This window comes from Anas platyrhynchos, chromosome 8, assembly GCF_047663525.1.
Source record: "Anas platyrhynchos isolate ZD024472 breed Pekin duck chromosome 8, IASCAAS_PekinDuck_T2T, whole genome shotgun sequence".
In the NCBI taxonomy this organism is placed as follows: Eukaryota; Metazoa; Chordata; class Aves; order Anseriformes; family Anatidae; genus Anas; species Anas platyrhynchos.
The window spans coordinates 21,444,085-21,456,757 of record NC_092594.1 but is presented as its reverse complement, the minus strand read 5'-3'; the positions used below and the strand labels follow the sequence as shown (position 1 = coordinate 21,456,757).

Sequence of the window (12,673 nt, the reverse complement as noted above, 5' to 3'; positions counted from 1 at the left end):
CCCCAACATGATTTAGTGATCTTACTATAACAGCTTTTTCACAATGGATTTTTTTTCCCACAAATTCTTAGTCACTCAACAATGCATTTCAGTTTCTTAATAGACTTTGTTCAATAAACATATCTAATTGATCTTTCAGAACATAAAAAAGGTCCTCACAGTGGCATATATCAATTCACTGGACATAATTATTAATATATATTTATGAATTTTGTCCATGTCTTATATCAAAACAAACTCAGCCATATGAATGAATGTTTTGTAATTTCAACATTTTGAATATGTTTGTCAAATAGTGCCTTATTAAATCAGAAAAATTAATTCTTGCTATTCTTTTTTGTTTTGCATGTATTTGTACACCACATATATTGTGAATCTTTTCTGCTCTGCATTAAATCACTAGTGAGTGAACTGTGCATACTTAGCTGAAATTTATTGACTTTTTTTCTTTTTTCTTTTTCACTCTGGAAAATACAATAATTATACTCTTGCCACTGTTCTAATTGGATAAGATTGTCATCATCTACCAACTGAACAACTGATTACAGGAACAGCTTAACTGTCCGTCCTGTTAATACCCCTTAATGGCAGAGCTTTCATTAACACAGTGTTGTGCATAAGAGTGTAGTCAATTATCCATTATAGGTCTGTTAGTGTTCAGGGTACTTAACTATCACGATTACTGATTCACAAATAACATAGCACACCCTCACTCTAATCGCATTCCATGAACTACCATGGTTACACTTAAACAGTTTGGTCATGTTTAATTGCCGGCAGCTAAACACCACACAGCCATTCGCTCACCCTCCCCCCTCCCTCTCTGGGATGGGGGAGAGAAATGGGAAAGTGAAGCCTGTGAGTTGACATAAAGACAGCGTGGAGGAATGGTTAAGTGAAGTAGGACATGTGGATGTTGAGTAGTTAGGAGGCAATAGGCTAGTGAAGTACCGTACTCAACTCATATGAGCCTGGGCACGTACGCAGCTGGCTGAGAGCCAATCAGGCTCAAGGACGCGATGCCCTTGGGCGATCGGGAAAGTCCCTAAGGCGGGAAAGGTAGCTAAAAGAAGGAGGAACTGTCTGAAAAGCCCGGGAAGTGTTAGCCAATCCTGAGCTTAGTTTCTGCAATATGTATGAGTTGATTATGTTCGAACTAGATAAAAAGCGACTGAGCTATCCATTAAAGTTGAAGTTCACTGTTCACTCATGTTGAGCGTCTGTGTCTTCCTTCCGTCCACAACAAAACAGTTTATTAAGACAGGAAAATAATAATAACAATAATAATAATAACAACAACAATAATAATAACAACAATAATGATGATAATAGTACTAATACTAATAATGTGTGCAAACAAGTGATGCACAATGCGATTGCTCACCACTCGCTGACCGATGTCCAGCCTAACCCCGAGCAGTCTGGCCTGCCTCCCCTGGCTAGCCACCCCTATATATTGTTTAGCATGATATCAGATGGTATGGAATACCCCTTTGGCTAGTTTGGGTCAACTGTCCTGGGTCTGTCCCCTCCCAGCTCTTACTGCACCCCCAGCCTGCCCGTTGGCAGGACAGAGCAAGAAGCTGAAAAGTCCTTGGCTTGGTGTAAGCACTGCTCTGCAACAATTAAAATGTCAGCGTGTTATCAGCACTCTTCTCACCCTAAGTCAAAACATAGCATTCTACCAGCTAGTCATGCATATCTTGTTTACAATTGGTGAAAAGTTTTCTCACTTTTGTTTAAATGTATAGGTTCTGAGAAATTCAGAAAGTGTACTAAGGGAGAGATGGTCTTACCTTGGAAGCAGGTAGCTTTTGGGATGGAGGTGTGTTTTGGTATTATAATGATATAATGAACAAAATTCACTGGAGTACAGCATTTCATCAAAAACATGACAAGCATTTGGGGCAGCAAATGTGCAGCTTATCAGTTTTGGTGTGCACAAGAACAATCAGGTCTTCCTGTTGTCACAGAGCCTAGCCGCAGTGTCTCCACTCCTCTCTATGCTCCATGCTGTTCCTTAGAGACAGCCCACCAGGTTCCCCCGGTACAATAACATCTAAGGCTGGAGGCCTAGGGAATGCTTAGGTAGTGCAGCTACACTCCACTCTGGAAGCTTCTTCAGTGCTGTACCTTTTCTTTAAAATGTGAATATCAGTTTAATTTTCAAGTCACCTTAGGCAATTATTCCAGACAAAGGAAAGACATGTATAACATACCTAGTATATTTTTAGCAACTTGTCAGTTTTTATCAGGTTTTGTGGGTATTTATATTTTCTTTTTGTCTATAAACCACTTTCTTCTTATGAGGAACAATATACGGATAACATATTTTCATAGAATCATAGAATCATTAAGGTTAGAAAAGACCTCCAAGATCGTCTGGTCCAACAGTTCAACCAATACCACCCACTAAACCATGTACCTAAGTACCATGTCCAACCTTTCCTTAAACACACCCAGGGACAGTGACTCCACCACCTCCCTGGGCAACCAGTTCCAATGCCTAACCAATGCCTAATTTTGTAACAAAGCAAGTAATTCACATCACTGTTGAAAGAAGGGGAAAAGGTAAATGTACTCAGGTGAAATATGTCACATACATATTTCTAATGGGACCTAACATCATGTTTATTTGCAACAAAATGGTAAAACTAACTAACTTCATTAGTGTTTGGAAGCTCAAAAACACTTTTACCCTTTCACCCTTTCAAGTATTCAAGGATGTGATTGACTTGGGGAAATTATTTAAACTGTGCAAAACTAGCTTCATTGTTGATCTTGTAATGCCCTAATGTATTCTGGGAAAAATTAATTTCAAGTTGTGCACAAGGAGACCTAAAGTACAGCCACAAACCACACTTCAGATTCTCTAAGCTTATGATAAATTAATAGAGAGGAAGATAAATAAATAGAAATGCAATTTATCACTTTGCTGATAATGAGCATAAGGAAAAATTTAGGGTTTAGGCTGTCACTAAGCACACAAAAGTGTATGGCAGTTTTACAAAACATGTGGCTATGTTTCCATGTGGAACTAAAATTATAACATTATACCCTGTTTAAATAGAGGATAAAATATACATCTCCCTATTTTCGTAAGATCTTAGCTGTGTCTAAAGTGGAGCAAAAGAGAACCCTGCTTTAATAACTTAAGTATTCAGATTACATTTGGTCAAGAACTGAGATATTTGCAATAAAGATGTTGCTAATCCTGATATAAACTGGAATTATATTTTTCAGAGTCCTGACTCCTCTTTTCAGAAGTTAATTAGGTGCTTGCAGCTCTATATAACAGGGAAAGGGAATACGAAATTTAGTTTATAAGTTCTTATGAGACATCATTTATAAAGTACTGCTGAAATCTAAAAAATACTGACTTAAGAAAACCTAATGTTGTAAGGAATTTGATAATACATTAATTGTTTGATGAGTTAATCATTATCAAACAATGAATGTTAATCCAGAATGTTTTCTGTAAAGTGGCAAATCTCCTGAGGGACTCAGCTCATGTCTCAAGGGACAGGTACTTCCAGATGCATTAACTAATGGAAGCAGTGGCCTCACTTGTAGGAGGTTCTGAGGCACCAGGTGAAGGAGATGAAGAAGAGGTGGCCATCAGGGAGGATGAACAGGTGATCAACAGGGTTTTCAGAGAGACCCTGTGGACCCAAGAGACTCATACTGTGAGAAAGGAGGGGATTTAGAAACTATCCTCAAATGATCTGTGGATGGAAACTCCTGAGAAAGACTGGAAACTCATGATTTCTGGTAACATCTACAACTCCTTCTCCACATCCAGACCTGTAGTTATAGACCAAATTAATATGCTGGGAAAAAATGAGGAAGACAAATTCCTTGAGTGCAGACGTCAACTGAGCCTTAATCAAATACTCACAGAAAGAAGATAAGCAGGTTGGTAGGTATTGGAGATTCACTGCTGCAGGGAATGGATGCCCATAAACTGACTAATTTCATGTCTGGGGAGGTTTGCTGGTTACTTGTAAGCAGAGTCCAGATTACTGCAGAAAGACTGTAAAGTCATGTCTGTGCTGCACATCCCTGTGGGCAGCAGTGACTCTGCCAGGGGAGTCCTCCAGTATTCATGGGTGATTACATAGTTCTCACGTTGAAGGTACAGGACATGGGGATTCCAGATATAAGCTTTTTCCCAATGAGGACTCAACACAGAGGTTGTGCCATTTCCACCTTAGAGGTTTTTAAGACATGACAGGATCAAGTCCTGAACAACTTGGTCTGATTCCAAAGCTGTTCTGCTTTGAACAGAAGGTGAAACAGAGACAGATTTCCTAAGGTCCTTTCCAGCTTGAGTTATCTTGTGATCCCATGAAATCTGATGAAAACAAAACAAAACAAAACAACATATGAAGAGGAATGATATGGCCTTTTACATTTGCATTTACATTTTGTAATACAGCTCTGAGAAAAAAGAGATGGGAGGAACTGTAAATCTGAAAGCAAAAAGAGGATTAGAAGTAGAACTGGGAGACATACGTGAGACCACAGGAGTTTTATCTTGCCTATGGAAAGATTAAAGTGTTTTACTGCAGAATCTGCCAATCACGTCTCTGAATACTCAAAGTCTCACAAATCTTCTGAGTGTTTGCTGATTCACTAGGCAGTGCAAAGATGTCCAGTTACCAATTGCCACTCTCATCTGGTCTTTCCAGTGCTCTGACTGAGATTTAATCCTTTCTTTTGTTCAAATAATTCTCTTTTGCCCTTATGTTTACATTCAGATAATAATGTGACACTTTGTGACACAATAAGGTAGGAAGATAATGCTTTATGGTTGGATTTTCAGGCAATTAGGTGCTACAAGGCTTAGACTTCAGGGTCACTGCATCAATGCAGTTGGTGATGGAATACCATGGAAGACCCCCTGGGCATAAACCAGGACCGTTTCAACCAAAGTCAGACACAGCTAGCCATTCTGGTTGCCCTGATGTAGATTTTTTTTTTTTTTTTAATATTTCTAATGCTTGAAAATACAAAGTATAGGTGTTTAATGTCCCTGTTTGCCTGAAGCTTCCATATTCCCTAAATTGCCAAGCTTCTACAACATAAATATATTTTGTTTGGTATTTTCCAAATAAATTGCCTTTCTACCGTGAGTTGCCCAGCCGAGATCAAACCTATCAAAAATATTTAGCTGGAAATAACGCAGTGACATAAAAATTCAAGCTCTCATTCATAGTAGGTTGAATTCATTATCCCTTTTCATGTGAGAAGACATTTAAGAAAATTTTGACATTGTACTACAGGTAGAATAATGTTCATAGGTGTTTGAAGTCATTCTCACATTTGGAAGGAATGGTAAGGTGTGGAAACGGTAAATGGAGAGTCATATGAAAATCTGCATCAACGTTAATATTTCGCCATTTATTAGGCTACAGTAATAAGTACATTCAGAATGAGTAAAAAATATACATTTATTGACACCTGTATCCTACATATGCATTTCATTTACGGTAGCTATTTCTTTGCATAGTTTATACATACATAATATATATATATATATATATATAAATATAATTAGGAAATACAGAATGAAAAATAATTATTTAAGATTAAAGATATATCCATGGGCTATTTAAAGAAACAGTTCTTTCACATTCAGAAAAGCATTTCTGGAAAAGATTGCAGTATTCCATCCTTAGCTTCCTTTGCAAATACCTGAGAAAAATATGACCTGTAATTCTTTTCTTGTTTTTGTTATTTTTTTCCCATGCAGTTATACATACATAACTTTGAAAAGCCATTTAATTACGGTACATAGGAGTGAGGTAGTGTATTCCTGCTGTTTACATCAATCTAAGCAGAGACTAAGTATACCAGATTTATTGGTGTCCTAATATATTAAATCAGACAACAAGCATTTGTACTAATAAAGAAGTGCAAGTATTTGCCAATTTATTTACTCCAATAGAATTTTATATTAAAGCAAAATGGAAATGTAACAACTTTTCCTACCCTCTCCCTCTTCCCTTGCCTTCCTTCAACCTTCTTGGTAATTTCTGAACAGTCTTCCACTCTCTCCCTAGCAGAAAAGCAATCATTCCATAATTGTGAGGTTTCTAATCTTAGAGATACAGATGTAAAATAGCACAAGGTATGCCAAACTCCTAATGCCAGATTTATTCTACAGATACAGAAGCACAATGTGAAATCTCTTCCAGCTATCTCAGCTGTGTTTACAGATTTCTACCTACTATACTGCAAACACTTCTGTACTGTTGTTAGACAAAGACTGTCTTCTGGATGGCTTCTTTCTCCAACTCCCAAAGCACTTTGTCATATGTTCCTTATGGCAACTATAAATAACTTGGTTACACAGATATAAAGAAGTGTTAGGTTACACAGCAGAGACAAGATGAAAATAGACTTACATATATATGTGAACAAATGGTTTTATCTACAGTTGGTATTTTTAGCAACACATTTTAAACGCAATCCCTCCCCTCCCCCCCCCCCCTTTTTTTTTTCCCTCGTGTTATAAAAGGATTCAGACATTTTTGACAACTGAAACATTTGACAAAATTTTAATGCAAAATTAAAAATAAGTCAATTTGCAAAATATCAAAAACTGTGATTTTTTTTTGTGATTTTGATCTCTGTATTTCTACAGCTTCAGTTTTGCTCCTACTACCTTGAAAAATAGAAAAATGTTCTATTCTTTCTTGCCAGTGGTGGTGAAAACTTCTGACTTGTTGGCATACTAAAAAAAAAAAAAAAAAAAAAAAGAACACATTCCCTTAATATTTTTTTTAGTTATTGTTTTCCAGATACAAAATTATATCACATTTTAGTGTTACTCTTTAATGGCATTCTCTACTATTTTATCAGATAAGTTATTGCTAGCTATTCTTCCCATCAAGGATAAAATAATTGATATACACAGTTTCTGAAAACAATTTTGTCTGAGTTTTAGCTGTATAAAGAAGAGAAATAAAGGTGGGAGTATTTTTCTGTCATAATACTTCCAGAAATGGAATTCCTGAGTGTTTAAGCACAGATGTCAGTATAATTTGAAAAATGGCTATACACTTGTGAACCCACTCCACCTCCTTTTGCATTCATGTTGGCAAGAAAGCACTTCATAGTTGTTTAGGGAGAAAGTAGAGAGAAAAAAAATATGATTGATAGATGAGTTTGGAAGTGATGAAGGCACCTGGAGTTTAGTACTTACATGCTTTCAAAAATACATGAAGCATGTGTTAATACTTCTTGTGCTTATTCTACAAGTCTGTGCTTGCAAACAAAAATACAGGACAAGACAAAAGCGCTTGAAAATATACCAGAAGAAACAGTGTGATGGCCTCTTTTCTATGCTCATCTTTTGGAAATGTGAAGCATTTGCAATAAGTCCAAAAGCAATTTTGAGATTTAGGAGTTTTGGAATGGTATTATTAATTTTTTATTCACTTACATAATTAACTCTGATCAGTGTATCATCTTCATGGGAATACCCATAGAAACCACTACCTTATTTCTCAGTGAATTTAATAAATAAGATTATGAAATCAATAATGAAAATATAAGGGACTGAGGCTTTAGGCTTTGTATTTATAATATATATTATATATATTATATATATATTATAATTATATATTATAATTTAGGCTTTGTATTTAAAATACTGGAACTTGTCACATTAGTCTTGTTACTGTTTCTTTGAGTGGGATGGTGGTTATGCTACAGTGGGAAATGGCATTAATTTCATGTGGACTTTTATTAAACCCTGTATTGTGCATATGTATGTGACTTAACAGACAACTGTATATTTCCCCGCTTCATAGATTTACAGTACAATTTAATAAAAATTCCTTAACTCTTGATTAATAGATATTTTTCAAATTAATGCTTCTTAGATACATGTTTTGTCACCATGAATGTTAATTATCTACAAATACCTATTATTACCATATCAGGATGAAAGAATCATTCTTGGCCTCAAGACATTACGGACTATTCCTTTAACACCGTTAACTGTGTAATTTATTAGTATACAGGTACTCACTAGAGCACTCTGCATATTCCCATGGAGGGGAACCAGCTTCATAGGTGATGTCTTTTTGTATAGCTATCACATGTGTCTCTAGGGTAGTTAAAAGGCAGGAAAAGAAAATGGAAAATCTGAAGACCCAGCAAGGTCTTAACTTCTACTCTGTCTTGTAATATATTAAAATGAAAATAATAACAATAAACTACTGAAATAAAATGATTTTACAAGCTCCAAATCTACCTGGAGATTCCTTTGGTGCTGGTATTAGAGCAGACAGCTCTAAGGCTGTTTTGAGGACGTTTTATCAATCTGTAGTAAAATATATACGCTAGGAATCAAAGAAACACACAGAATGACAGCATGTTAAAGTCTGCGACAACAGTAAGATATTGGAAGAAGGTAAAATCTTTTTTAGCTTTCCACTGGGTTCAAGTTCTTCTTCTTTGTGTATACCTCTCTTCCATGCTACAGTAAACATGTGTCCATAATAGCTCTGTGCCAATGAACTCAGTGTAAAAAACTGTCTGGCCATGGGGATAACAGAATCCCACTTGGAGCCATGACAAACCACTGTGTACTTTATTATACATATACGTATGTTTAGTATAAGGAACATAATGCTCCTGAGAAGCTTCCTATCCTTCCATGGCACTGGGGACAATGGTTTTGTGCATAGAGGTAAAATATTAGAATACTTACAATCATCAGTAAATAGATACTTGATCTTAGAAAAATTTACTGACATAAAAAAAAAAAAAAAAAGAGACCGGTTGCTACACAGGTTTTTCCACACACATTCAGACAACATAGGAAAATACAAGTGTAAAAACTTCTGCTAACTTACATTTTTGATAGTTTCTGTCAGGTTTAAAGATATTAATTTACCATCAACTTCCCAGTAAGCAAAGATTCAAAGCTATCATTTGAGGTTAATCAAGTCTCCTGAAACATTCTCATAAAAAATGCCAGATGTGTAATTTTAACATGATGTTGACATATACTTTAATCCAAACAGGTCAACAGCTTTCAAGGTGTTCGTGTAGACCAAGATAGAAGAGCTTTTAACTTCAGATATTCCTTTTTATTCTGCAAATAGGGTTATTTTCCAAGGATGGAGTGTATGATTCCAGTACAGGCAGTTGCTTAGAAAAGTAAGACAGATTGAAGTTGGCAGAATATCAAAGTTAGACACTTTCAAGGTTTGAAATCAATCTTAGAGAAAGTTTACAAAATATTTGTGAATTTACCTTTCCTTTGATTTTTTTTTTCTCAGCTGTTGTTTCAGATATAGATGTAGTTAGTGAGTTTTTCTTCTCTGTTCCAGCATCTTTGCCCTCTCTCATCTAACCATGACTTTGCTACCGTTGTTATGCAAGTCTTCCTACACTGCTTTCAATCATATAAGAAAGGTTAAAGATAAAATCTTCCTCCTTTTTACCATCTTGCAATAGTTTCACAAGGTACAATTTACTAACAGATAATTCATCCATTTAATTTGAATGAATACTGGAAAGTTATAGCTGTTTTTTAAACAGAAAATAAGGGAATTTTGGAACTTCACAAGAAAGAGAAAACAGGACAAGCACAGCTTGAGGAGACATTCTATCATCAAATTTTCTTGTTGGAAAACATTTTAGACACTTTATCCTTTTTTTTTTTTTTTCCTTATATACATCAAGGGTACTCAGACAAGCAGAAATAATGGCCTCTGGCTAATGATTGAAAGGTAATGTCAAAGAGCTAGTAACCCAAGCGTATGTGACTTATAACAAATTTCCCTCCTCTGCTTTCTTTGCTCCTCTGTCCAGGATAAAAACATAACACTTAACAAGTATGCTGCCATACACTGGAGACATAGGATAATATTATAGGTTGTAGGGGATCTTCAGAGGTCATCTAGTCCAATCTCAGTAACAGCAGGCTATTCAGGGTCTTTTCCAGTTGAATTTTGGCTATGTATCTTCAAGGATGGAAATTCCAAAACATATCTGATAGAACTGTGCCAAGTGTTAGGCAAACCACACAGCAAGCATTTTTCCTTACATCTAATCAGAATTTCCCATGTTCCGGCTTGTTTCTGTTGAAATTTTCTCTTATTGCTCTGCACATGAGAAGAGTATCTACTCTACACCTTGTCATCAGGTAGCTGTGGACAGCACTAAGGTCTCTACAAAACCTTCACTTCTTCAGACTGAAGAAACCAATTTCTCTCAGCCTATCTCTTTATATCACTTTGGCCAACCCCCTAAGTACTAATGGCTTTGCTTTAGTATGCCCAAATCTGTCTTATACTGCATACCCAAAAGTGGACATAGTACTTCAGACACAGTCTTACAAGGGCCAAATGGAGAGGAAGAGTCCCTCCCCTCGACCTGTTGGCTACACAGCTCTTAATACAACCAAAAGAGTGCTTGACTTGCTACTGCAAGGGCATACTTCAGACACATGGTCACCTCATAGTGCATTAGGATTCTCAAGGCTTTTTCTGTGCAACTGTTTTCCAGCCATTTGCCCTGGGGGCTGTATTAATGCATGAGGCTATCTAAACTCGAGGCATTTACCCTGGGTTATGAGGGTTCTCTTAACCTATTTCTCAGTTCTGTTGAGGTCTCTTGATGTTCTTGAGGTCCCTGCAGAATATCTGGTCATACCTGAGTGTGATATTGTCTACAAACTTGCTATGAGAGAGAGTGCTTTGTCCTATCATTACTAATAAAGATCATCTGTACTGGTACCTGAGGGCTTCCACTGGCTAGACTTTGTATCATGAATAACCACCCTTTGAGTCCAGTTTTCCAGTCCATTTTCCATGCACCTTATCATGCCCTTATCCTGTCCATATCTCACTGGTTTGGTGGGAAACATTTCTTGGGAACTCTGTCACAGACCTTGCTAAAACCAATGTAAAAATCATCCACTGCTTTTTCCTTGTCTACATGTCCACTTGATTCACCACAGAAAGCAATCAGGTCAATCATGCTTGGTTTGCCCTTTTAATATCCATGCTGGCTCTTCCCAGTCTGGAACAGTTCAGCACATGCCTGGAAACACATGAAGAAGAGGAGACTTGAGGAGGATGCACTCCTTAGCCTTCCCAGAGATTAAGGTGAAGTTGAGAGGCTTGTGCTTCCCCCAATCCTCCTTATTGTCCTTCTTGTAAATTTATGTGACATCTGCAGTCAGTTTTGTGCACCTCCCTGATTTCATTCATTATGTCCCCTGCAAAGCCAAAATCAATTAAAAAAAAAAAAAAAAGATTGTGATTTTTATATGTGATGTAGTCAATGCATTCTAAATAAGTCATGCTTTGTCCTTGGTGAGAAAGGCTCATTTTTTTTCTCCTATTTCTTATAAATGATTTTGATATCCATGCAATTTTCATTAAATACGATTAGAAGAGGACTGTATGTCAACAAGATTGACCAGGGATGATCTTGATTTAACTTAATCTGAAAAGAAAGTTGGTAATGCAAATACTTAGAGATGACAAAGACAGATCAATTGAATTATCATTTTTGTTGCTCTTCGTTTAGTGATTAAAACGACCTTCACACTGATTCTATTAGAAAAGGAGAGGGGAAGGGGTCCACATTATGTGTCAGAAATTGGCTTCTGGCTTTTATGGGAGTTTTCTATATGTGTAAGGATATAAGATTAGAGACCTTGAAGGCACCTGTGTTTTAACAGGATTTGATAAGACATGAAGAATTCCACTCTCTTACTTTTTTCATACACCAGAAAGGATGTTTAACCAGCAGCTGTATTTGTTTTGAAAGATACAATTGGATTTAGTCTAATCCTAGAGACAGGATGAAAGAACCTCAGTTTATTAGCTCCTCTAAAGGGAGGCAACTGAATGAATTCCGGAGCACTTTGCAGTACTTTCAGCTCCCGGGAGAGCAAGAAAGACTCAAACTGAGTTGTACTGTTTATTCTATAACAATATGTTCTGATATATTTTGAAATTGATGATCCAAGAAGCCAGGCACAAATTATGATTCACAGCACAGTAATGTTGCTATCAATTTACTTTCAATCAGCATGGAAATATACCACAAAGAGCTTACTTATATACAAGGGGGAAACTTATTTACATCTACATCATAATTCACAGAATTGTAAATATATTGCAACTGAATACACGGAAATGAAATGCACTAAAACATTTTCTCTCAGCAATTTGTGCCTAAGCATGCAACAGAGCTGGTGGTGCAACTTAATAGATTGTTACAAATTAGCACATCATGAAAAAAGGTCTCACAGCTTTCATAAATGAACAGTCTTAAACTTGGTTTTAGCAGACCAATGGAAGACATTTTTTAAATACATAGGGTATGTATGCTTTGCTGCTCTGCTCAGAATACTTTATTATTGCAAGAATAGTGTGTGAAGGAGGGAACTTAGTCTTTCTAGGTTTAAAATGTGAACAAAGAAAAATGCTTCCCAGAAGGGGATTTTAGTTCAGGTGCTCAAAGTGCTTTTGTGGGGTACCATTCTCCTAACATCTTTAACATACCCTAATTTCTCATAGAGATTTTTGAGAACCATCTGATGAGTGGTTCCCACTACTTTCTAGAATGCCTCTCTTTGAATTTTACGAGCTCAGAAAGAAGAAATAGTTCAGTCCCATTTCTTGTTCTCTTCCCT

General features: G+C 36.5%; 1 long non-coding RNA gene across 2 annotated transcripts in view; it reads right to left on the bottom strand.

Moving 5' to 3' along the window:
- LOC119717671 (uncharacterized) overlaps positions 1 to 6,287 on the bottom strand; it is a 41,607-nt gene extending 35,320 nt beyond the window's left edge. For both annotated transcript variants that reach the window (XR_011811136.1, XR_005267676.2), the window contains exons 1-2: positions 5,995 to 6,287; positions 3,899 to 4,354 (exon numbers count right to left, since the gene is read on the bottom strand). This is a non-coding gene — a long non-coding RNA (uncharacterized lncRNA). The remainder of the gene's footprint in view (positions 1 to 3,898; positions 4,355 to 5,994) is intronic.
- Positions 6,288 to 12,673: the final 6,386 nt, after the last annotated feature.